This window comes from Lepisma saccharinum, chromosome 5, assembly GCF_977018435.1.
Source record: "Lepisma saccharinum chromosome 5, izLepSacc3.1, whole genome shotgun sequence".
Lineage (NCBI taxonomy): Eukaryota > Metazoa > Arthropoda > Insecta > Zygentoma > Lepismatidae > Lepisma > Lepisma saccharinum.
The window spans coordinates 49,255,890-49,281,350 of NC_139233.1; the positions used below are offsets into that span (position 1 = coordinate 49,255,890).

Below are 25,461 nucleotides of genomic sequence, written 5' to 3' on the forward strand. Positions count from 1 at the left end.
TGATGGTCGCTCGACCATGTTTAAAAATGTTCATTTCTTTGTCGTTGTAACTTCTGTACAAGGGTAGTTCAAAACAGGCATTATTTTTCTAAAACTGGACTTCGTTTGAAAATGGCGGCCATTTTTGTTTCATGTCTTGCGACATTTTTGGCCTCTGCAGACAGTTGCGATAATTATGATAACTCAGCTAAGAAAGATGTTAGAAAGCTGGGGTAAAAACCATTGTTTTCAGTACATTTCAGGCTACCTTTTTTACCATATGTAATGCAAATCGCTGAAATTTAGGGTAGAATGTAACACTGACTATTAAAGAAGAAGCCATGCCACCTCTTCCTCAACCAGAATCAAGTTCAAACCGAAAAGCACCTGTCCACAAGCAAAGACCGTTGAAGAATATTCCAAAAGATAGCAGCAGATGACATAACAAGAGACTGAAGGAAACAATGCAAGAGCGAAGAATGGAAATCGTATTCCTTTCAGCGAGAAACTTGCAACTGCAAAGTTGAAACCTAAAAAGCAGGTCTTCGTGATGGTCGGGTAAGGTAGGGACGAGACTTGATCCATCGTCTCTCAGGTTACACAACGGCAATTGTGTTGAGACGCATGGAACAAGTTTGACTAGAACTGCAAAAACGAGGTACTCTTTTCATTCGCGCCGAAAGAAACAAGGGATAGGCACCTCCAGAGAAACGTTTACTGCCACCTGTGTATGCTCCAAGGATAATAAAGCTTATCTACAAGCAATGTGACATTTCAAATTAATAATTTTTGTAGGGCTAAGACTGACACAAACTATCTACGAGAGTTAACAATAGATTGATTGATTGATTTGGTGTTAAATGTCCACTTCATGCACAGTAAGGCTAATCGGGACTGGACCTACAGTTTAAAGTAGGATCCGAACTACTATGTGCCTCCAACGGGACCCCTTGATTACAAGGCGGCGACGCTACCACTGCGACATCGGGGAGGCACTCCACCGGGTATCGAACCCCAATGTCCATTGTAGAGTTTACAATAGAATTTAATGAAATTAAGATTACTGTGTATTTAAAATTGTCCACAAGCTATCACTCTGTAAAACGTTGGCCTAATTAATGCAGTTTTAATGCCTCTCTCTGTCTGCACACACACACACACACACACACACATACATATTATATATATATATATAATGTATAAAAATGTGTGTGTGTGTGTGTGTATCTGTGTGTGTGGTTATCACACCGCGCTACGATGCCAGCCAGAGGTCTCGGGTTCGAATCCCCCGGCCTGGGCATGGGTGTTCTTTGTGTGTTCTTCATCCCATTATCACTCCTCCTCATCTTCGCGATTAACCAAGAGTGGTAGAAATACGAAGTTAAAAAACGCAATTAATCAATTAATTAATGTGTGTGGGGATGTGTGTTTGTGTATAATGTAATGCATAACTAGGAACCCAATAGTAAATATTGGAATTAGTATGTTATATAACTGTTATTATGTGCTCCTGATATTATCACTTTTTTATTACTCGTGTATTTTAATTTCATTCATGTATTTCCCCCTCTCCCTTATTGACAACACTTGGTTGTTAGGACGGCAAGGGAAACAAACACACCTGCTTTAATAGACAAAATAATTAAAATTTAGTTATCTTAGTTTGGTTTGAGTTGCTGTTTTAAGTCCACTTTGTGCACAGTAAGGCTAATCGGGACTGGACCTACAGTTTAAAGCGGAATCCGAACATCCATGTGCCTCCACCGGGTATCGAACCCGGGACCCCTTGAAAATTTAGTTATCTTTTTTGACCGATAAGAAGGGATATTTGGTAACATCAAAAGACTTTTCATGTAAACGAGGTTATCATTATTTTTGAGGAAAATGAGTAAAGGTAGTTTTAGGGTCCCATACTAAATGTGACTACCCCTTGGAAAATATTCACCTCCCCTCTATTTTTTCTGGTGTTGTCATGACGTTAAATAATTAGTTTGTAAAGAGTAAAGAAACTCATTGAACAAATATGGTAAAAGTATGATAGATAGTGAGTGATATATGCTGTGCTAATAAATTTGACATCTGTCTTAAATTCGCAATTTACGTACTCGTTTAAGTATCCTGTACCTAATGTTTAACGTTATTTAGTAAGAACGAAACAGAACGAGCAAATCTGGAAATTATATACTTACGTGTGTTGCTACGGTTTTGAAAAGCCGAAACCAAAACTTCACTTGTTTCTCCGAACACGTAACTCGGAAATAAGAGTCGTTTTGGCTGAATAATCACCAGATGGCACTGTGTGTAAAACTTCCGAGTTTGAGTGTGTCTACGTCGCGGAAGCGTGTGCATGTGAAAGTGGGTTTGTAACATTTTACTCTTCTATACAGGTAAATTGATGAATATTACGTTTAAGTTTGAGATTAGACTAGTTGAAACTATATATTATAACATGGGATGAACTACAAATGAAAGTTTGATTTAAGATCTTCAAAAGGCATGACCAAGAGAGCTTTACGTTGAAAAATGTGCTTACATGTTTCGATGATTGTTGTAAATCTCTTATCTGACTTGCGGTTTATTGATGAGAAATGAACAACACATTTGGATTCAAGTGTAAAACATGAAATTCTGTGATATATTTCTCGCTGTTGCAATCACTCGTGACATTTTAGTTGCAGTGTGACTTACTTGCAACCATATAGATTTTCCCTCCAAAACATTTGCAGTTCTATCCAGCCTCGTTTTATCGATGATATGAACATCGTACCCTGAGCTTGCCACACACGGACATGATTTTTGTAGGTTTTCAAATGCGGTCTGCATTATACAGTATCAGTTCTACGCGATACAGAATGCAAAATGTAGAGAGATAGCTATAATGATGCAGATATATTGACGTCATGACGTGTTCCTCTTGCACTTAAAATAGCTAGTTGGATCTTCTCCTAATAGAAATTGCACGCGTTCGTAGAGTTTCTGTGAAGTGAATCTGTCAGTGCCACAAAGTGAGGAGAGTTGCAAATGTACACAAGGTTCTGGTAAGCTTCATGATGGTCCTCCTAGATAGCGTGGTGGCCAATGTTGTCGCCTTGTAATCCAAGGGTTTGGGATCGATCGTAGTAGACGTACATTGTACAATAGTTCTAATTCTATTTTAAATAAATTGTAGGTTCATACCCGATTCGCCCAATTGAGAATGGAGTGAATGTGCAGCAAACTTTCTGCTTTGTCCCAGTTACATAGTTACTAGTGTTGCCATCTGATGTGTGAAAAATTCACTGCATTATGGCACATGCAACACTGTCGCACCAAGTAACACATCAACTAGCGGGTGCAGCGTAACTGGCCTTAGCTAATTAATTTCATACTGTGGCATGATAAAGCATTTTTATAGTGCTATTTATCTCAAATACTACTATTTCTCTGCTCATTCGTACTCTTTCTCAATTTTTTATTTCTTAATTTCAATCTCTCTCTTCTCATCCTTCTGTTTCTTCAGCTTTTCCTCTCTATTCTCCAATTTACCTCTGATGCCACTCTTCAAACACTCCACATAGGGACTTGGTTGCCTGTAAGCTGTTGTTGAACGTTTTTGTGAATACAATGAGTGTGACTATGAAGATAGTGTCATGCATACATGTATATGTACTTGAAAGATGAAGGAGTGAGTGGGTGTTTAGTAATTCCCACTGTCCCTGTTCTGAAGGGTGTGGATGCTTTTTCATTGCCACTCTTTTTTTTGCCTGTGTGTCTTTTTCTACATTATCTATTTCTGTTTTAATCAGGGTTGTTAAAGTACCAGGAACCCATAAATTGTAATGGGTTCTATTGGGTCCCGCTGCAGGACTCGAATCTTTTATCTCGCACAATTTAAATTCGGTCCAAGTTGCATATTGTTTCATTGAAAAAATGTTCCTGGACCGAATTTAAATTGAGCCGGAAAAATGTTCCTGAAAAAAAAGGTTCCTGTCTCGAATTGAAATTCTTTGCAGATAAAAAGGTTCTTGACGGTCCAGAACCCATTTACGCTTGCTGATTTTCTCTCCTGGACCGGAATTGAATTTAATTAAAATTCCTGAACCTTTAACAACCCTGGTTTTAATTCTTGCTATTTATATCAAATTCCATATTTTCTCTTCCCGTGTCGCTATTATTTTTTTGAACCACCTCACTGTGTGCCTCTGCTATACCTTTGTCCCATGAGTAAATTAACTTTAATTAATTACTTCCTTGTACTTTTCAGGTAGAACAAGTTCCTTGCATTTTATTAGATACAAATTAGGGTTCCGGATTTTTATGTACGTAATTACATATTGTTCCTTAAAACAGATAGAAATTGCAGTCCAAAAATTGATAGGTGAATTTCAATGTTAGGAGTAATAAAGGTGAATTTCATGTTACATGATTTGAGGTATATTACATACTTTCCCATTAGGGTACATATTTTTTATATGCAATGCTATACTTACATTATATCTGTAGTTTTCATTGGATAATGCATATATATTGTGGAACAAATATACAAAATATGTCTATAAAATTTTCATAATTTTTATCTGGTTGTCACAGACCTGCCATCTGACTTTCATTTAATTGTGCCTCAAGGTATGAAAATTGCACCGAAAACAAAGCCTTCTAATTCTGGGAATAGTGACTGCAGGCATGGTCTTCGCCAGAAATGTTTTGGGGGAAGTCAGAGCGTTGATATAACATTAAACATTACTAAAAATTAACGATACCGGTAATAGTTTTTTTACAAACTAATAACTATAAATAATTTTGTTGGCAAACTATTATTAAAGTTTATTTAATTTGATTTGATTTATTTTACTTCGCTTTTTGTGCCTTTTTTGGCTAATTTGCGAAGATAGGGATGAGTGATGATATGATGAAATTGATGAATAGGACATCACAAACGTCCATGCCCAAGCCAGGATTCGATCCCGGAACCCCTGGCGTGGCAGCGCGATATACTAACCACTTTATTAACTTTTATACTTTAACATTGGGGATAGTAGGCACAACTAGTGTTTTTTATCGTTTCTTCGGAATTCACACAGTGAATACTGTATGTTGATATGCTATTTTGTCATACAAAAATCTTAGTTTTGAAATTTTGCAAAGTCAGAGAACCATTTATTCCTTGGATTAATTGGTAGAAAATGAAAACATTCGGACCTTTCCTCCATATTACATTAAATTCTTCGAGCTTCCTCACTTTTCTTTCTTTAATGATTCTGCTAGAAAGCTGACTGCTATTTCTGTTATTGACTATCCATGTGATAAGTTTATTGATTTTTGTAATTAAAGATTAATAATTCTGCAGCCGGCCGCCGTGGTGGAGTGGTTAGTACATCGCGCTACGACGTCAGGGGTCCCAGGTTCGAATCTTGGACTGGACATGGGTGTTTGTGAGTGTTCATTCATCAATTTCATCATATCATCACTCATCCCCATCTTCGAAAATTAGCCAAAAGTGGCACAAGAGCGAGGTATAAAGTAAATCAATAAAAATTATCTCTGGGAGTGAGGACGGATGGGTTCTGCCCCCCCCCCCCCCCAGTTCAGGTAGTTGTCCTGATAAAATTTCCAAAAAATTAACTCGAACCACGGGCGTACGGGTGCAGTCCACTAGCGCACAAAATTATGAAAGTGTGCGCTCGTGGTATATGAAAGGTGCCACGAGTGCACACATACGTGCATATGCTACCTTGTGGGGACTCTGTTAGTGCACATACACTGTGGGGACCGGGGGAAATCACAGTCGTAGTCTGATGTGTTTGTTGAAATTATGTGACAAATAACACAGTAAAACTATAAACTCCCGAAAATTAAAAGTAACCTACATTGTGAGCAAATTATACAAGAAAAACGTTTCCTATCCTTGTGGGGACACCAGTACCCACAAGGCCTGTGAAATCAGGTGGCCTCGGGTCCCCACAAGGTCCATTAGATTCATGAAAATTTGCACATACACTCCATACACACGATTGATTCTGTACAGACGCTGTGGGGACCGATGTGTAAATAAGTTTGAAAATGCTACCCTGTTGGTACTTGAGAATAAAAGAGAGGAAAAAACCTTCTACTTTTAGTCTCTGTCAATTTTTCCAGTTTTTGTCGTTTATGATATTTTTCATTAAAAAAATCGTAAATACTTGTCCTGTAGAGAATAAATCACTGGAAAAGAGAAACAGATGTTACATGTAATAGGAGACATCTGACGGTGGATGTAATTAAATGACTGACAAATAAAGTTAGCAAAATAATTATACTAACGAGTGTTGTGCTATTTTGGGTAGAAATGCAAACTTCTGTGTTTTAACATCAAGACAAAAAGTAAAAAGCTACATAGCACGCGTATTACAAATAATAATGATGATGATGATAATAATAATAATAATAATAATAATAATAATAATAATAATACCACCACCATGTGATATGATGTGGAAATCTTGCAGAGGGATATAGGACTTGAAATTGATTCAATAAAGTTCCGAGTTCGATTATTTTCTTCCAGTGTCCCTTCATCAATTTTATCTAATCGTCACGATTAACCCAAAAAGCCAGAAAGATACGATGCAAAATGTGATATATGCAAAGTATCTTTCATTGTTCTCACAAACTATTTGTGTTTAATTTATATACATTTCGAATCATGCTTTGCTTTAAGTTAAATGTTAATTTTTATCTAAATTCAATAAAACATTACAATGCTGACCAATGCATGAAACAAGGCTCAACAGTGTTACTAAATTAAATTAGTTAATAATTTAAAAAGTGCTTTTACAAGGGATATAAATTCTGATGGAAAATCGAGTAGTATCCCTACAACGTTGTTATCTTCCATTGAAGAAATATATAGTGCGCTCAAGGGTAGAAATGTTCAATATATTTTTCAAGGAAGCTAAAATGTAACTTTACACGGCATGAAAATACTAACAGTAACTGTTATTATTATTATTGATTTATGTACATTTATAATTTATGATAATATATTATTCTTTTATGCATTATTTACATCTCACAAATTCAATCAATTTACTTTATGTGCTCGGATGCTTTGAAGTAAGAAAGTCATGGCTTCAATTCGCGATAGAAATTCGATATACGTTTAAGAAACTTGTCGCTCCACAAGCTTACCTTTTCGTTGTTGAAGTGTATTATGTGCTCACAAGGTATATTACTGCCGATCCAAAGCGAGTAGTGTCCCCACAAGGATGATATCTTCTGTTGAAGAAGTGTTTGATGTTCTCACAAGGTTTATTACTTCTGATGCAAAGTGGGTAGTGTCCCCACAAGGTTGTTATCCTCTGTTGAAGAAGTGTATGATGTCCTCACAAGGTTTATTACTTCCGATACAAAGCGAGTAGTGTCCCCACAAGGTTACTATCTTCTGTTGAAGAAGTGTATGATGTCCTCACAAGGCTTATTACTTCTGATGCAAAGTGAGTAGTGTCCCCACAAGGTTATTATCTTCTGATGAAGAAGTGTATGATGTCCCCACAAGGTTTATTACTTCTGATGCAAAGTGAGTAGTGTCCCCACAAGGCTACTATATTCTGTTGATGAAGTGTATGATGTCCTCACAAGGCTTATTACTTCTGATGCAAAGTGAGTAGTGTCCCCACAAGGTTACTATCTTCTGTTGAAGAAGTGTATGATGTCCTCACAAGGCTTATTACTTCTGGTGCACAAGTGATTAGCGTCCTCACAATGTTGTTATCTTATGTTGAGGAAGTGTATGATGTCCTCAAAATGTACAAGGGGGCTTAAAAATTTTCGAAGGAAGGAGGGGCGACATAACACATGGGTAAAATCAATATTTCAGTCAAGGTAGCTATAAGTTAGATAAAACTAAATTAATGCTTACTGGAAGAAAGCAATGTTTCGTTTCTTTTCCTTATGCCTCAGGCCTCCCCGATGGCGCAGTGGTAGCGTCGTCGCCTTGTATTCAAGAGGTGCTGGGTACGATACCCGGTGGAGGCACATAGTGGTTCGGATCCTACTTTAAACTGTAGGTCCAGTCCAAATTTGCTTTACTATGCATAAAGTGGACTTAAAACACCAACTCAATCAACACTATGTCAGTGTTATATCTAAGGAGAAGGCAACTGTGAATTCATTATGGCGGGGAAACAAATATGTTTTGTTTTTTTCGCTTTGGAAGATTCCTTCCACTGCAACTGCTTACTCATGATATCCGATTAACTGTAAACATATTGAAGGGAAAGAACGGCGTCACATATCATGGAGGAAGAAGAAGAAAGTGCAGGCACAGTGAATGATCCAGTGGGTAAAGCAGGCAGGTCATAATGATTTTTTTATTTTAATGCAAGTGTCATTTTTCTCTTCGGTGGGTCCTTTCGGCGGTACGAACGTTCAAAAGAGTCCGTTTTTATGTGATTGCTCTCTGTGGTAAAACCACGCGTGCTAGGGGTGCAAGGAACACATATTGAGACCAAAGTAACGTCATCAAAACACGAAGCCTTCGGTTGGCAGAACCGACATTTCAACTGATTGAAGTACTGATCGGCGATATATCACGATATTGAAGAACTATCGTCCAGGCGATATTAACTAGACGATATATCGTCACGATATTTTTTCGATATATATTGTAGAGAGGGAGACGATATATCACCCATATCACGATACGGAAATAATATCGTATCGTCTGCGACGATATTTTCTTGACGATATATCTCGATATCAAAATTCCGATATTGTACATCCCTAGATTCAAGTCCAATTTATGCACAGATGTTAATCAGCCCGCCTCTGCATCGGATACGATATTTGTTTATTAAAGTTTACGTCTTCTGGTTATTTCACGTCAGGAACATGGTGATTGAACAAACACAATGACGAGGATTCGAACCTGGGACCTCTGACATACTACCAGTCGCAACGGAAAGCAGACTTCAGTTTGCGGGATCCAGAAGTTCTGTCCCGGGAAACTTCGGGAAATGATTTTCTTACTTTCGGGATTTCCGATAGGTCAGGAATTTAAAATGATCGCGAAATAAGAATTCTGGATATACTTAATTATCGGAAGGGAAATCTTCTAGAAATGGCATTAAAATACCGAAAATAATTTCTTTGGGGACAAAATGTGCGTGGAACTCAATAATTTCAGGAGTGTTAGGAAATTCTGAACATTACCCATCCATAAATGTTTCTGAACTAGTCGGGAAATACGTGAAATTTTCTGTCCTGAAGATCGGGATAGTTTTATAAACCGTATCGATCCCGTCCCGGACCCATAAACTCCGATCACTCACACCCATAAAGTAAAAAAAAACAGTTTTTTAAGTCCACTTTATGCACAGTAAGGCTAATCGGGACTGGACCTACAGTTTTAAGTAGGATCCGAACTACTATGTGCCTCCACCGGGTATCGAACCCAGCACCCCTTGAATACAAGGCGACGACGCTACCACTGCGCCATCGGGGAGGTCTGAGGCATTAGGAAAAGAAAGGAAACATTGGTTTCTTCCAGTAAGCATTAATTTAGTTTTATATAACTTGTAGACCTATTTCATTTGATGATTTTTGGTCTTTCCATTAATTTACAGTGAACGAAAATATGCTCTAAATAATTTGAAAAATGTAAATAGTTAGGTCGTCTTCTGTGGCAGAGAAGTAAGTGTAGCGCCAGAATTCCTGGATTCGAATCTTTGTCAAGGCATAATGTGTTTTTGTCTTTCCATCTATTTCACAATTTTATCCTTGTCTTCGCGATTAGCTAAATTGGAAGAAAAGCGACGTAAAAATACAGACGGAATTAGTTTGATATTTTCTCAAACAGCACATATGCAACGGTCATTCAGGGTTGACCGACCAAGACTACAAGTCCTACAAGGACAAAACTACGTGAGTTTTTAAAGGAATCTCCCTGAGCATACAGGCATAACTGCTATCAATGTGTCAGTTCTTTTTCTGCAAAAGACTGCTGTCATAGCCACCGCAAGATATCTTGATTTTTTTTTGTCAGTGCTTCATCTGTCTAAAATTTCTTCTCTCTCATATTATCTTTAAGTGGCTCAAATAAATCTGATATTCACTAAGAGCTAAGCTCGGAGTGTAAGAACATGAAGCAAAACTCTTTCGGAGAGTTATTGCTGTCAAATTGACCATGTGGGGAAATTATGGTGAAGGATAACATTTGCAGACAACATCAACGTCTTATTTATACAAATGTCATTATACGACACCCTTCATCAATGTGCAGGAAAACTTGGCATAAATCATGACCCTTTCCCCAAAAATTTACATAAAGAGCACCTTGCATGTCCCAGTCGGACAAATGTGTCCACGCTGTTTATTCGTGAGAAACTAGCGTTCTTCGCCAAGCTGTTGAGATCATTCGTACACTCTTGCCCATTCTCCGGCAGTTTTATCGTTCTCCTATTTATCATTGCACATTACACTATACCGAAAGTCACTGGTAGATGAATTTGCTTAGTTTGATTGATTGATTTGTTTTAAGTCCACTTTATGAACAGAAAGGCTAATCGGGACTGGAGCTACAGTTTAATGTGGGATCCGAACCACTGTGCCATGTGAATTCACCGGATATCGAACCCGGGACTTGATTACGAGGCGACAACGTTACCACCGGGGAGGCCCTGAATTTGCTTGGTGTCTCGTACAGTCGCTAACTAGTCAACCGACCGTCCCTCACAAAAACGCGGCGCAGAAAGTGGAAAAACTGTAGCAGAGGGAAGTTTATAATCGCAAAATGTTGATCCCCGTAACTAGCAACAGTCACCTGAAAAAAGAATAATCTGAAGCGTCGCCACGAGTACTGTTGGCTAAATGTAAGATGTTAGGGAGGAGAGCTCTCGTTTTATGACAACTGTAGTGGAAATTGCAATTTAGTTGCATACGTCCTTCGATATTTTCTTCTTATGCCACAGTAATGATATCCCCCAGTAAAGAAAATTCTAACAAAGCATCCACGACAAGGATAATTTGCATAGGCATTCCTTCACCTACCGCATTTTCTCAAAATTGATCCATACAACTACAAGCATCCCCATATTTTTTCCCAAACTGGGCAAGGATTTTCACTTCGAGCACTTGGGGGCAGGGTAATATTTCATATCATAAAAAATTACCTTGACATTTTATTATTATTATCATTATTGTTGTCGTTGTTTTACAACTCATAAAATTTAAATTGAATTGAAAATACCGTGGCATTGTTGCTAAGTTCAGACTTAAGTCCTTTATTTAAATAGAAACTGGATTCGACTTGCTTCCTTTCCATAAACTTTAACATTTATTTTAGGAACAGTTCAGCGTTTTTTGTATTTTTTCACGATGTGTATATCAGAGACTAGGGTCAACCCGATGGCGTAGTGGTAATGGCGTGGCCTTGTAATGAAGGGGTTCCGAGTTCGGTAGTCGGCGGAGGCAACCAAAACTTCGGATCCCACTTAAAACTGTCGGTCAAGTCCCGATTAGCCTATCTGTGCATAAAGTGGACTTAAAAACAAAAACGCAAATATCAGAGACCACTAAGTCTGATATATTTCAAGACACACCTTGCCCATGTTTTCACGCAACAATTTCACTATTCAAATGATATTAGGTGTTCCCAGACATCTCAGGTAGGTCAAGTGCTTCACTGCCCCCTCCCCCCTTTCCCAATATGAGCGCGAATGCTAACATCCTACAAATTTTGGAGTAAGGAAAGAAATAAAAGCTCATTAAAAATAATATGAGTTATATTTAAAGATTCGTATTTTGCATTTCTGATTTTAACAAAAGTTTTAGCATATTTAAGAATATTTCAGTCAGAATTTTTGTTTGGGGGGCAACCACTAGGATGAACGAATCAATAATAATAACAACACGATTGTAATTAGTATTACTATTTTTATTATTAATAATAGTAGTAGTACCAAACATTATTATTCACGCAATAAGGGGGGGGGTTAGAAGTCGGCGCCCAAGCAATAGTGTTGGATCAAACTATTTGAAATATTTTTCAACACTTTCATTTTCATTAGCTAATAATGAAAAACAAGCACACAAACTGAATTTTTGAACGACAGAGAATGCATAACGAATATAATTCTTATGGCGAGCGAAGTGAGCAAGAAAATTTTTAGAACCAAAATTGTGAAAACTGAAAATAATATAGATTCTCTTTTACATTTTTTTTTCTTTCATTTGGATCGTTCGGCTCCTAGGGCTGACTCACGCCGCCCCTCTAGCTACATACGGCTCTGAACTTGATGAGACTGTAAGAAAATTAAGTATTGCGAGCAAGAAAAATACGAAATGTATTTTTATTTGTATAAAATTTGAAATAAAGTGGCGTAGTTACCCTTTTCTCCCCCGCTGCAGGTGCCTTGGCCGTCTAGAAGAAAAAATGCAAGAAATACGTGAAAACTTATTTCATATTGAGTATCCTTTTGTCCTGTTACTCTTAGAGTCTGCCAGTCTTGCTTTTCTTCTACTTCAATTTTTGACCCCCCCCTTTCCCCCAGAATGGATTTTCGTCCAAGGTTGGGGACAATGCCCCTGTCGTTGGGCCACTGATTTCAGTTATGTCTGTAGAACATCATTTAAAACGCCCTATTGCTACTACTTTGAGGGGAAAAATTCAAGAAGCGCCTTCTGTGCATGGCTCCCTAGTCCCCCTTTTCTATCCCTCGCTAGGGGCTTGAAAATAATAAACGTGTATTCATATCATTAACTTACAGACTGTGTTGCGACAATATATTTCTTTTGTTTGCTGCGAAGAAAAACACAACGTTTATGTGCGAAAATATGAAAAAAAATAATGTATATGTCACTCACAAAGTACTACAGGGACTACCCGGTTTGAAATTTTAAATACCGAGATCCGGAATTTCTTGCACGATGAATAATATTGATATCTCATTGTTTTCAAAGGAGGTATGAGTTCGACGGGACGATCCCGTCCCCACGATGTCTAAAATTAACAAAAAAATCACATATTATGCAAAATGTCGATGCTTGGGGGAGGGTAACCGTGGGTAAGGCGCCAGAATATCTAGCTGGATATATTTTTCATTATTGACAATGTAATTGTATATGTATAAAAATAAACTCGTTGGAATCATTACGAATATTAAATATCTGAATTCAAAAACATCTGAAACACTTGAACGTGGATCGATCTCAGGAAGAAACCCATTGGAACAGAGGCGCAACCACGAATTTTTGTTTGGGGTGGCAAGTGCCAGGATAAATATGCCATATTAATAATAGTAATAATGCTAATAATAATAATGTTAATAATAATAATGTTAATAATGTTATTATTATAACATTATTATTATTGATTTTGCCATATTTTACTTCGCTTATTGTGCTACTTTTGGCTAATTTGCCAAAATGGGGATGAGTGATGATTTGATGAAATTGATGAATGGACACACACTCACAAACATCCATGCCCAAGCCGGAATTCGAACCCGGCACCAACATTATTATTATTATTATTATTATTATTAGTAGTAGTAGTAGTAGTAGTAGTAGTAGTAGTAGTAGTAACAAAGACATTATTACCCTCGTAAATTATGCAACAAGGGGGTAGAAGTTGGCGCTAAAGCATTTGTGTTCGAACAAACGATTGAATTATTTTCAACACTTTCAATTTCACATTGATAAATGCATTCCAAATATAATTATTTTTTACATTAACATGTATAACTTTAGTGCACGATATGTGTTTCACATATCGTCGGTGAAAGGATGAAGTGACGTATCTTGATTTTTACGATTTTTTAAGAGAGAGATTTAAAGTTTTTCGTTCAACATAATACCGTCGTGCTCATTTGATATTTATTATATCAATTGCAAATTTTGTACAATAAGTGTATGATTGTTGTTACATCTGGGGAAAAAGTTACATTTTGAACATGTTTTCATTTTTGCTGGAAGTAAATTTTGGAATGTGCTTGAATCACTTACTCCCCTTCGCCTTTTCATTTCAAAGATTGTGATTAAAGTTACGCCCTCCTTACATTTTTTTTAAAATGATCTTTTTGGTATGTAGAGATACATTTATTAATTTTCCCGTTAATATAAAGTATTTAATAATAGTTGTATTGATTTCATACCTTTATTTAAAAGTGGTCCATACATTCACGTCTATTTATCCATTGCTGTTGAAAATATTAGTTAAAAGAAGTTAATAAAATACAGAAACTTAATAATGGTTTATCTTTAATGCAATTCAAGATATAGTAACACTTCAGTACAAAGAAAATATGAATTCTGGTTGTACTTGTAACTAAGAATAACTATGGGACTTTGAAGGCTCGTACAATAGAATATTTTTAATATTTTTTTAATGATATTCAGTGTGGAAGATTTTTGTAGAAATACACAAACTCAGGTTCTCTCACTACAGGCGTATCTCCTTCACATAAAGACACCAAATCTGCATACATATGTAGTGAAATCCTTGGTGGATGTGAGTGAAGACACTTTGGAGTTTTGGTGAATATAACTTTCCTTTGCAGCGAGATACTTCAATAAACCACATTTAAATGGCTGTCCTTGAAATAAATTTTATCTGGTTGATCCTTGATCACCATTAGTTATCTATCGTACGCCTGTTCAGTCAATTCCTTCACCATTATCATCCTTCCTTACAGATAGGATCCTCAGATTTGATGCGACATCTCGGAAATCTAAGAAATTCATGCATCGAAGGGAATGCTCAGTGTATGGTTTATCAGATCGTGCAAGTCTAAAAATTGGTAGCAGCTGAGCTGGAATGAATACATTTCCAGTTGATTTTAGTGCCTTCATTCTGGTACGATTCAAAGAAATTTAAATTGATGACACTGATATGCTGAGCCATAGTAACAGTGTAGAGCATCATGGCTGCAACTATTGAGTTTTTATTTTTCCCTGTACAACCTTCAGCGAACAAGTAAATTTCTTCAACCTGTTTTACATCCAATTGATGAAGAAAATTGTTTAGGCAAGTGAAGATTTTCGCATGCACCTCTGTGGGTCACTCCTTCGTGCCAAACAAAACAATGACATTCCCTTGTCTTCAGATCATAGAGTGTAAAATTGTATGGTCATAATCGTATTTTATAAAATAACTTTATTTCATTTGAAATGGGAAGATAAATGACTTGCTGCAACTGAAACACTGCAGCAACAGTCTTGCATTGAAAGTCCGATGTATCTTTAGCTTCCATTTTCTTCTTTCTTACAGTATCTATCTCGGCGATATGTTTTTGATACTTATCACCTAGTTCGCTCTTCTTCGACTCATCTCCTTCCAGAAAGTTGCTACACAGACCGCACGTATCCTTTTTTGGTCAATGAAAAGAAAGGTTCATGCTTTTGAATATCTTTCTGTATGTCTGATAAGTTGGTAAAGGGGTGATGTTCTCTTTATGATCCTAAATAAACATTCTATACATTTTGCTTGTAGGCAGATCCGAATGAAGATATTGTCTTTTTGTATCTTTCCTGCTGTAGTGAGATTCTACTCTTGGGGCCGGACCCTGTGGTCGAGTGGTCGGCCCTCGTGGCGGAGTGGTTAGCACATCGCGCTACTACGACGCCGGGGGTCCCGGGTTCGAATCCTGGCTCGGACATGAATGTTTGTGATTGTCTGTCCTGAAAAGTCCTGAAATTGAAATATGAATGAAATAATATGAGTGAATGAAGTGTGATGGGGTAAGCTTCTGCATAGGGGCTTTCCTTTAAAAAACAATAATAAAAAAAAGTGGTTAGCACATCGCGCTGCGACGCCAAGGGTACCGGGTTCGAATTCCGCTCGGGCTTGGTTGTTTGTGAATGTCCATTCATCAATTTCATCACTCATCCCATCTTCGCAAATTAGCCAAGAGACACAAAACGCGAAGTAAAATAAACTAAATCAATCAATCAATCAATCGACTCTTGGGAATCTCTTTATGAGTTTTACATCATATTCTCTATTATTTTGTCCCTTTCCAGTAGGCTCTGAAGTTTTCCTCCTCTTCTCTCTTTCTCAATGACATCTTCTTTTGGCTAGAGCAGTTCGCATTGTTTTCTCTGATATTAAAAATGTGTTTAGAATCATGGTTTTACACACTGATACTACTTATCTTTCCTTCTATGGTAAAAAGTAATGATTTGTTTTTGATCTTCGAGGTTCTTCATTTTGCGTAGTTTTGTGTTTAACGTCTGAAACCTTTACATATGTGTTGACGAATTCTCGTTGAAGCTGAAGGTCGTCACTTGTATAAAAGTCCTTAAAAAATTCATGTCTTTCCGCATCTGTGATTTTAAAGCATTCTTTACCAAACTTTTCACATTTTCCATCACATTTTTCTTTCAGATTTCTCCCTGGAACTAACTTTTTGTGCATGGACTAACGTATGATTCACCTTTGTTTCATAAATCTTATATAAATTTATATAATATTTCGTAAATCGTATATCTTGTTTCCCGATATAAGCTTACGCCAGTACGCGCCTTCATTTCTTAGCAGCCACTGAAGAAACTTCCCAGATATCTTTATGCAGAAAATTTCAAGATACGCCAATTGCAGGGTGCTTAAATCTCCGGAACCAGTGGGAATTCAGCCACGAAATTTTGACAGGTAACGGAGGAGGTAGTCATAAATCAAAAACGCAATTTTTCGAGTTACGCCACTTCACCCCTTCACCGACGATATATGCAACATGGAGCGATGTGGACACTAAATTGTGTGCATATTCAAAGTTTATTTAATACATATTATATACAACTTATATTATTTAAATCCATTAGGCAACCAATTCATCCATCTCACAATAAACCAACAGCAAAAATTACATAAATTGTCTGCACGCTCCCTTTCCTCGAAACAATTGTTCATGCATTTAAAACAAAATCAATTAAGACAAGTCTTATATCTCTGTCTGGTAATTTACAATGCATTACAGAGAACAATGACATATTGCGAGCAAAGCAAACAAGAAAATTATTGAATTCAATTTTTTTGCAGGCTGAAATCAATATTGGTTTAATAGGGCTCAAACAATTTCACGAGAGACCAATGCATTCTCTCTCTTACAACTATTGTGCCTCCCCGACAGGGACGGCGACAGGGGTGGGCACGGATGGACAATTGCCTACCCAAAAATTGCTGTGCCAACCCAATCAAATTCAATAAATATATACTCTTGGGAGAATGCGAAAGGTCTAATAAATAAGTTTATTATGGTGTTCACTTCATGTATATTTTACTTGTGAATATTATCTATATTACAGACAAGTTCACATATTATCATTCAATAAAAAGCTTTGCCGAAACACTGATTTCGTGAATAGGTTTACAAAAGTCAGAGTAAATAATAAGTTGAATGGGATTAATTTAAGCTTTTCTTTCAACTTCCTTAATTTTATCATTGGAAAGCGAAAGGAATCTCCAAATCTTTTGAAACAAAAAATGTGATCTAATGCCCACTTGTATGCTTAAGCAGCCAGTAGGCTTAGGAGGCTTTATGAGAGGAGCAAAATTGTGCAGAATATGATCAAGATTAGAACAAGATTATGGGCCTGAGGGCTTCAGCTTCTGACCTTCACAGGGATGATGCATCAAATTGCGTTGAAAATGTGCCACATAATGAAAAGAAATAGATTCTTGAAATGTGGCAAAAATATAGAAATATAATTAATTGTCTGCCATAACTTGGCCAAAAAGTTGTAACTGAAACTGAGTGTAGAAGGTGTGGAGTGGAGTTGCTTGATGTTGTCAACTCCGGACTTCCGGCCTGGGTATGATTAAGGTGATCTGTTAAACAAATAAAAACCTCTTCTTCGCATTGCTTCCTCCTGCAACACACACAAAGTTGTTTAGTTAGATCTATATTGAAATACTAAGACAGAGGTAATTTGATACGTCCCTTTCATCATCACGATTTTATATACCTGTAATTTCTAATTTCGATATCGTATCCAAAATAGATAATAATAATTTTATATTCATTCTACTAATAAGAAGCAATCACAAAAATAGATTTTGATAAAACAGCTCCGTAGGTTTGAAAAATAGCTGCAGAATTAGTAATGACTTGATGAGTTAGCTATTGTATTAGGAATCTTCTTAAATGAGTTGTTGTTTTAAGTCAACTTTATGCACAGATAGACTAATCGGGACTGGACCTACAGTTTAAAGTGAGGTCCGAATCACTATCTGCCTCCACCGGTTATTGAACCCGAGACCGCTTGATCACAAGGCGACGACTTTACCACTATGCCATCAGGGAGGCAAAAAATCTTCTTACAGATACATTTTCCCTATCAGTTACGTAATCATGTGATTTTTCTTGTGGTTAACTAACACAGAATAGGGACACAATTTTGGAACTTTGTGCTTCATAACGTAATACATACAATTTTATTTATTTATTTATTTATTTATTACATTTCGGTGATATTTTGCCAAAATGTCCTTCTTTAGCTTAGGTAAATATTATGCAGAATGAACTAATAATTTGATTTATACCCGGGTTCTTGCTTTTTTTAAATTTTGCTAATAAGACATTATTCATACTTCTGTCAAACGCTGAGCTGTATTGGGCGCTCGGAATGCACACGTCAGGTAGTGACACCCTTATACAGATCGGATTGATTTCAGTTATTATGTATTAGTTTTAATCTGCGAATTAATTAATGTTTAAACTATATTTTTCATTTCATTGCAAGAGATTTTACCATTCATTATTTTTAGTATGGGGTTTGCAGTCTGCGTGTGAAACAAAACAAGGTGGCGAACACACTATGTTTGCATTTCTCAGTTCGTCGATTTCATCAACATGTCGTAAGTGTATCTCGCGATTCACAATTATTGGTACTGCACGACACTCGAAACACGATGGGGACATTTTAGAATGAAGCGTCTTGAATTTCAGTCCGTATCTGTTGGTAATTCTATGTCTTGGCCAGTTTGTAAATGCTATAGATACTTCTTACAGGCAGGTGTGCACACGGAGGTGCCAAAGGTACCTGGCTACCCCAAACGTCTTCTAAAAAATAAAGAAAATATGTTGAACTACCATTAAAATTATGAAAATAATATCAGTGGTAAAAAATAAGGAATTTCGTTTCATTTGAGATGACCAGCTCTCTCAATATCTCTCTCTCTCTCTCTCTCTCTCTCTCTGAGTCTCTCCCTCTCCACAAAATGTGCATTAGAAAACATGGTAAAACTGAACCTACAGATGTACTTCGTGAGAGTGATTCAGCTGATAGTACCCGTAGAGATTTAGCCTTGTATTTATCATTTTCAATTGTTTACTTTCATTACTTAAAATATCGACACGGTGATAGTAAAACCTGTGCTAAAGTGATAACAAATGCTCATTCTATATTGTTAAAATTTCATGTTCATATACTTAATAGTTTCTGTGAAAATAACATGAAGTTACGACTATAGGCTAGCCATGTCCAGGTAGGTAACTGAAACTTTTCTTAAGGGACCCCCAAATAAATTATTCTGCGCGCACCTATGCTTACAACATCGCAAGTATAATTATTCTTTTGTATTTTGCCAGATAAGACTCCTAAGTTTGTTGTTTTCAATTCAAGTGGCAATCTTGTTACGCGTCCCTGGAAGTTACGTCAGAGCGATCGTTTGGTGAGTTGGGTTGTATACGTACAGTCATGGACACTTCTGGGTTGTAATGATTGCATTGAAAGTTAATGGGATTGTTATAACCCAGACGTGTCCGTGACTGTACATACAGGTTAGATTTTCAGCGCTCATAGATCAGAAACTAAGCACTTTCGAGGTTATGAGTATGAGGAAAAGTTTCTTGTTTTTTTATATATCTATCTATCAGCATCCAACCGTTGTTGAAGTTGTTTTAGGACACCCTGAATATGTTGGAGGGGGGGGGACGAGCATGAGTGCATGACAAACTCATATAAGGTCTTAGATTTATACTGCCCACCCTAATTTATGAATATACAGCTTCTGCCCACCCGGTCGAAAATTTTTGGCGCCGCCCCTGCACATCGATGGTATAATGATAACATCGTTGCCATGTGATCAGGGGGTCCCGGGTTCGATATCCGCTGGAGGCACATGGCACAGTGGTTCGGATCCAACTTTAAACTGCAGGTTCAGTCCCGATTAGCATTTCTGTTCGTAAAATGGACGTAAAACCACAACCCAATCAATCAATTTTACAACTTATTTTCCTTCAAGTCGTTCGGCGTCCAGGGCAGACTCCCTCCGCCCCCTAGCTACGGTACTGAAGACTAAGAAAAGCAGGTAATGCGAGCGAGCGATCAAGAACATTTTGCGAAAAGTATTTTTATTTGCATAAAATTTCAAGTTGTGGGCGGTAATTGCAGGTACACTTAGCCGTCAATGTTTTCCCCCCTGTCCCCCCAAGAACTCATTTCCGTCCAAGGTTGGGGGGCAATGCCTCCCCTGCCCCCCCCACCCCCTGTGGTCGCGCCACTGCATCGGAATGAAAGTGGCGACACGTGAGCTGCGTTCGCGCTAAATCTTTCGTTGATGGGTCACTTGATGTCGACAAATAAACTCAAGGTCAACAGATTTAGGGTCGCGTGGGTGGTGCAGGGAAACGTGTAAACTGCTTACGTGACACCTATGATGTAAGCGCTCTCATTTTGATAGGAGTGTTTGGGATTGATTACGTCAAGGGGAATGATTTCCTTACGCTAACCTGATGTGAGGGTAGGAAGTATCAAGTAGGAATGAAGTTAATGGCAAGCACAAACACACCTGTTGTATGCACAGTAAGGCTAATCGGGATTAAACCTACAGTTTATAACTATGATCTGTATGCCTCCACCGGGTATCGAACCAGGAACTTCTTGATTACAAGGGAACAACCCTACCACTGAGCCATCGGGGAAGCCGAATTAAATATTATCATGAGGATTCATAACATACCCAACTTACAGACCCTATTTCCAAGATGTCTCAACTACAATTTTACATTGTCGATGCTAAATTAAGATGTACTCGTAACACAATTCAAACAAGTTTCGCATGTAGCAGTTTGCTAGCTTCTTCCTTGCTCAATTCATTCAACTTAAATTGACAATTTGTACTCGGTGGTTAACCGTGGCGACAAAGTAAGAGAGTGATGGAAAATGTGGTAAACAAGTAAGAGGAAATGCAATATTTCCGCAGCATGTCTCAAGTAACGATGGAAACTTTAAGTTAAACATCCACTTAGACGCGGCAACAGAAAGCAACAGAACTTCTGTTGTCTGCTTCCACTACAGGGAAACACACGGAATTTCCATGCCAGAAGTCTGCATGTTATCTTAAAGGTTATCGCCCGCTGAGACGCCGGAAACGCGTCTGTTGAATTCTGTTGCAGCGTTTAACAACGTCTCAGTGGGCGTTAAGCTTAACGCGTGAATTACAACCGGCTACTTCCAAAAACGAATCCGTTATCTTAGACGTTGATAGGTAACGAGGGGTCCGACAGCCCCGAGTGAAACTTAATTTATCGACCATTTTGTGATACAAACTGACATGGCAATCCTCTTGAATGTACCCCATGCTAGGTGCTTGCACTTTAGACGTATTTCTACGCTCTCTCGTGTGCGTCTAAATGAGTTACACTTCTTGACACAAATATCACTGACTTTTATTCCACAGAAGTCGAGATTTGTTGAACTTTAAGTTTTGAAAGTGAAAGTAATTAGAAAATATTAACTAACTCTCTGGCATTCCTAAAACGGAAAGTGCGAGCGTCCCCTTGTAATCGAGGGATCCCGGGTTCGAACCTGATTGAGGCACATAATGGTTCGGATCACATTTTAAACTGTAGGCCCAGTCCCGACTAGCCATACTGTGCATAGAGTGCACTTAAAACACAAACTCGAACTTAAATTCTAAAGTGGAAAGTTTATTGTCACAGCAACCTAAAGTTTTTATCCGTTCCTACAATGGGTAAGATTAATTCAGGTTTCTCCATTGTTACCAGTTTCCTTATAAGCGTCTTATTTATTGCCATTCCATCTTCGTCTTGGCCTTTCTATAAGTTTCCTACAATTAGGTTTCCCAACCAGGATTCTGTAAGTCTTCTTTCTTCTCCCATTCGTGCTTCATGACCTGCCCACCGAAATCGTCTTTATTTAATAATTCTAATAACATCTGGTGATGAATATAGATTATCAAATTCATTATTTTTTACCCATCATAATTTTTCCTATTTCCGACATACGACTCGACTCGCACAAGACTCTGAATGAAAAAGAGGAGGTCAACTGAGCAACACATGAACATTTGAAAATCCTTGGAGAGAACAGTTGTTTGGCAAAATGCACGACAAATAACGTTTTCATTTGTTTCAACCGGAGACACTGGCACAGTTCCTCTGTAAGACTTAATCCAACTCATTAATAATGGATCGGGACACTGAGGGACGAGGTCCTCCAGCCTCCTCTCGCCACTCACACTACGCAACCCTCTCTCTTGGTATACTTTTGCGTAGATTGCTTATCATAGCTGTTACAAGAGCGGAAGTGTCCCGTTTAGGATTGGAATATGGAAGAGGATTCTAGTACTTGTAGAGAGAAGTTTCTGACCTTGCTGCCTATTAATAAAACCAAGGTGTGTGTATATATGTTTGTGTTTTCTAAGATTATTGTACTTGAGGAATAAATATAATAAAAGAAAAGTATATACAGAATAAGAATATAAAATATAACAAACAAAATCATATATATGTTTGACCAGTGTTTCCAAAATTTCTAAATAGACTTGTATATGTTAAGGATTTGGTTGGGGCTGATTTTCAGCTTGAAAATCTTACGGAAATTTATAATGAAAAATATAATAAAATACTAACTTGGAATATATGATAGTATCTAGTAAATTTATTGAGTAATATAAGTCCTTAGACCTTAAGCCTCCCAAAGGAACAGGAGTTGCGAGTATCTGGTCTTCCTTCTTTTAGTCCCTTTTTTCACCAGTAACAAGCGGTACTTTGTCGAACTTCAACAACAGCTATTATCAAAGTCTTGGATGTTGTACTAAACGTTCCGAGGATCCTTAACAGGACATTCCGTTGTACAGATCTGAGACTATCTCTGATTTGTTTTTGCTCTGTGAGATGCGCCCAGACCGACGCAGCATAGCATATCACTGGCATATCATTACTACAGTATGAGCAAATAATTTCAATGGTGCACAATAACGTTTTGTGTGAACAACAAATCACACAGCATTTCACAGTGATAGTCGCTCCTGCGGCATCCAAACATATTTTTTAGAAAATAATTTTAGGCATTATATGTTTCAGAATAGTGTTTCATATATTTACATTACATATATAGTATTTTATAGACTGAGCCTTACACTTAACTTTTGTAGTCAACAATCATAACTAATTGATATATTACCTACGTGTAAAACGCAGATTTTCAGTTCTGAGATGGATGTTCATTGTATGTTTTAAGTCAATTTATCCTCATATTCGGCGTTTTTTGAAAGCTCTTTCTGTTTCAGTGTACCTGCGTTTACAATAGACTTTCCCAGCTATATTTTCTGTTTCCTATTCTTTCGTTATTCTAACAGGCTTCTGTTTATGTTTTCTGATTCGTGTCTTCCGCTCTTGCTGCTTTCTGGTTTCCCATTAATTCCAGCCCCCCTTCCTCCCCCGTTGACAATTTTCTTCAAGACTCCTTGAACAAAATAAGCAAGGAAATCGTTAACTGGAATATCCTAATATAACAAAAGTCTGAATGGAATACATGTACGTACCCTACATATTTTTTTAAATATATAAACAAGTACACAATTCGAACAAGTGTTCTCGGGTTACCAGTCAGGTTAAATTGGAATTGGTTTCCAACGTTTCGAGGGCATACATTGGATAGCAATGCTAAGTTTTAGATTGGCACAAAATTTCCATAGTAAGGAGGGAACGAACTTTGAAGTTCGGGGAGGGGGGCAACCAATATTTAGCGCTTTGGCATAAAATTCGTATGATTATCATTATTTAGACACCATACCATTTGATGATAGTATGGTATAAAGTGGATTTTACTCTGGATTATTCGCTAAGCGGCATTGCGGTGGGTGTCATAGCCATCCGCCTCTCTTCCTTCTCTTCTAAATAAAACATCTGATGCATGAAAATGCAGTGAAGTAAAATAGAGCACAGACTACTAAATAAGAAATCCACGAGTAACTATTCGTTATTTTACGTTACTTTTCTGCCACTTTAGGATAATGAAGGTGAGAGAGATGGTTTGACACAGCATCAGGTACGGGGGCGCCACGAGCTCAGAGACAACAAAGTGGGTGCTGAAGAAGCAAGAAGAGAACAATTTGGAAGGAGTAAAGGTCGCGGGACCGTGTGAAAATATTTACTCCTTATTAAATTAATATTATTGCCGGTTTCTTAATTAATGTCCTAATTATTTTCTTGCTCGATTCGCTTGCAGTGCATTGCACAGTGTACAACAGCGGATTGAAGAAAAGGGGCATAGAGCGCTGGAAGTCACCACTACAGAAAAAAAATAAAAAATAAAAAAAGCTACAATTTTTACGGTTCACATTATGTGATATTATATACGAAAAGATTATTGTAGTTCTTGTCTTACCATTTACATGATATTGAACCACTTTTCCACCCCATTTCTTAGTGATGCACCCTTTTCGTTTTTGGCGCCCATGAGCAAGTGGAGAATAATTTGGGAAAGAGTAAATACCACGGCATCCTTTGAAAGTATTGACGCAAAATTAAATTAATGTAATATTCTTGTAAGTATGCAAATAAATAGATATAAAAATTTTCCCGCTCGCTTCGCTCGCAATTATCCCTATTTGGGTCTTGATAAGTTGATTGTGAATGATTATACTGTAGCTACATTACGGTTTGATTTCATTTTTGTTATTTAGCGTCGCGACGATAAGAATAAATGATGATATGATAAAATTGATGAAGAAACACTCACAAATAACACTCATGCCCAGCCCGAAATTCAAACCCCTGGTCTTTGGCGTCGTAGCGCGCTGTGGTAATCACACGGCCACGAAGGTCGGCTACTACATTGCCAGGCACGACCAATATTCTTGGTGTTGATTGAATATTTTAGTAAATTTAGGAGATGATGCCGCAGTTCATTAGGTGAATCACTTTCCAAAAAGCTCAAAAAGTGCTTTTGCAACAGGAAAACGCGCCATCCCACAAATCGAGCGTCCCAAAGGCAACAAATTCTATTTTCACTATCTACGGCTTTGTGTATGAAACGATAATTGAATCAGTCATACGAACAAACAAGTTTTGGTTAAGACAACTGCAGCACCAATATTTGGTTTGCCCCACTGGTGTACGCAGGGTAAGGGTTGGGGGAGATGATGATGCTGTAGCTCCACAATTACCTATGAATTTTTGAGAAAATTTGAAATTCTGAAATTCTGAGAAAATTAATTTTTCAAATGAAAGCACTAAAAACTCTGGAAAGGGCAAAATGATAAAAGCAAACAACTTTAAA

General features: G+C 37.5%; 1 protein-coding gene across 2 annotated transcripts in view; it reads left to right on the plus strand.

Moving 5' to 3' along the window:
• The first annotated feature begins 2,279 nt into the window (after positions 1-2,279).
• Delta (neurogenic locus protein delta) overlaps positions 2,280-25,461 on the plus strand; it is a 296,608-nt gene continuing 273,426 nt past the window's right edge. For both annotated transcript variants that reach the window (XM_083122513.1, XM_083122514.1), the window contains exon 1: positions 2,280-2,366. The gene's annotated coding sequence lies outside the window, so the exon portion shown is untranslated. The remainder of the gene's footprint in view (positions 2,367-25,461) is intronic.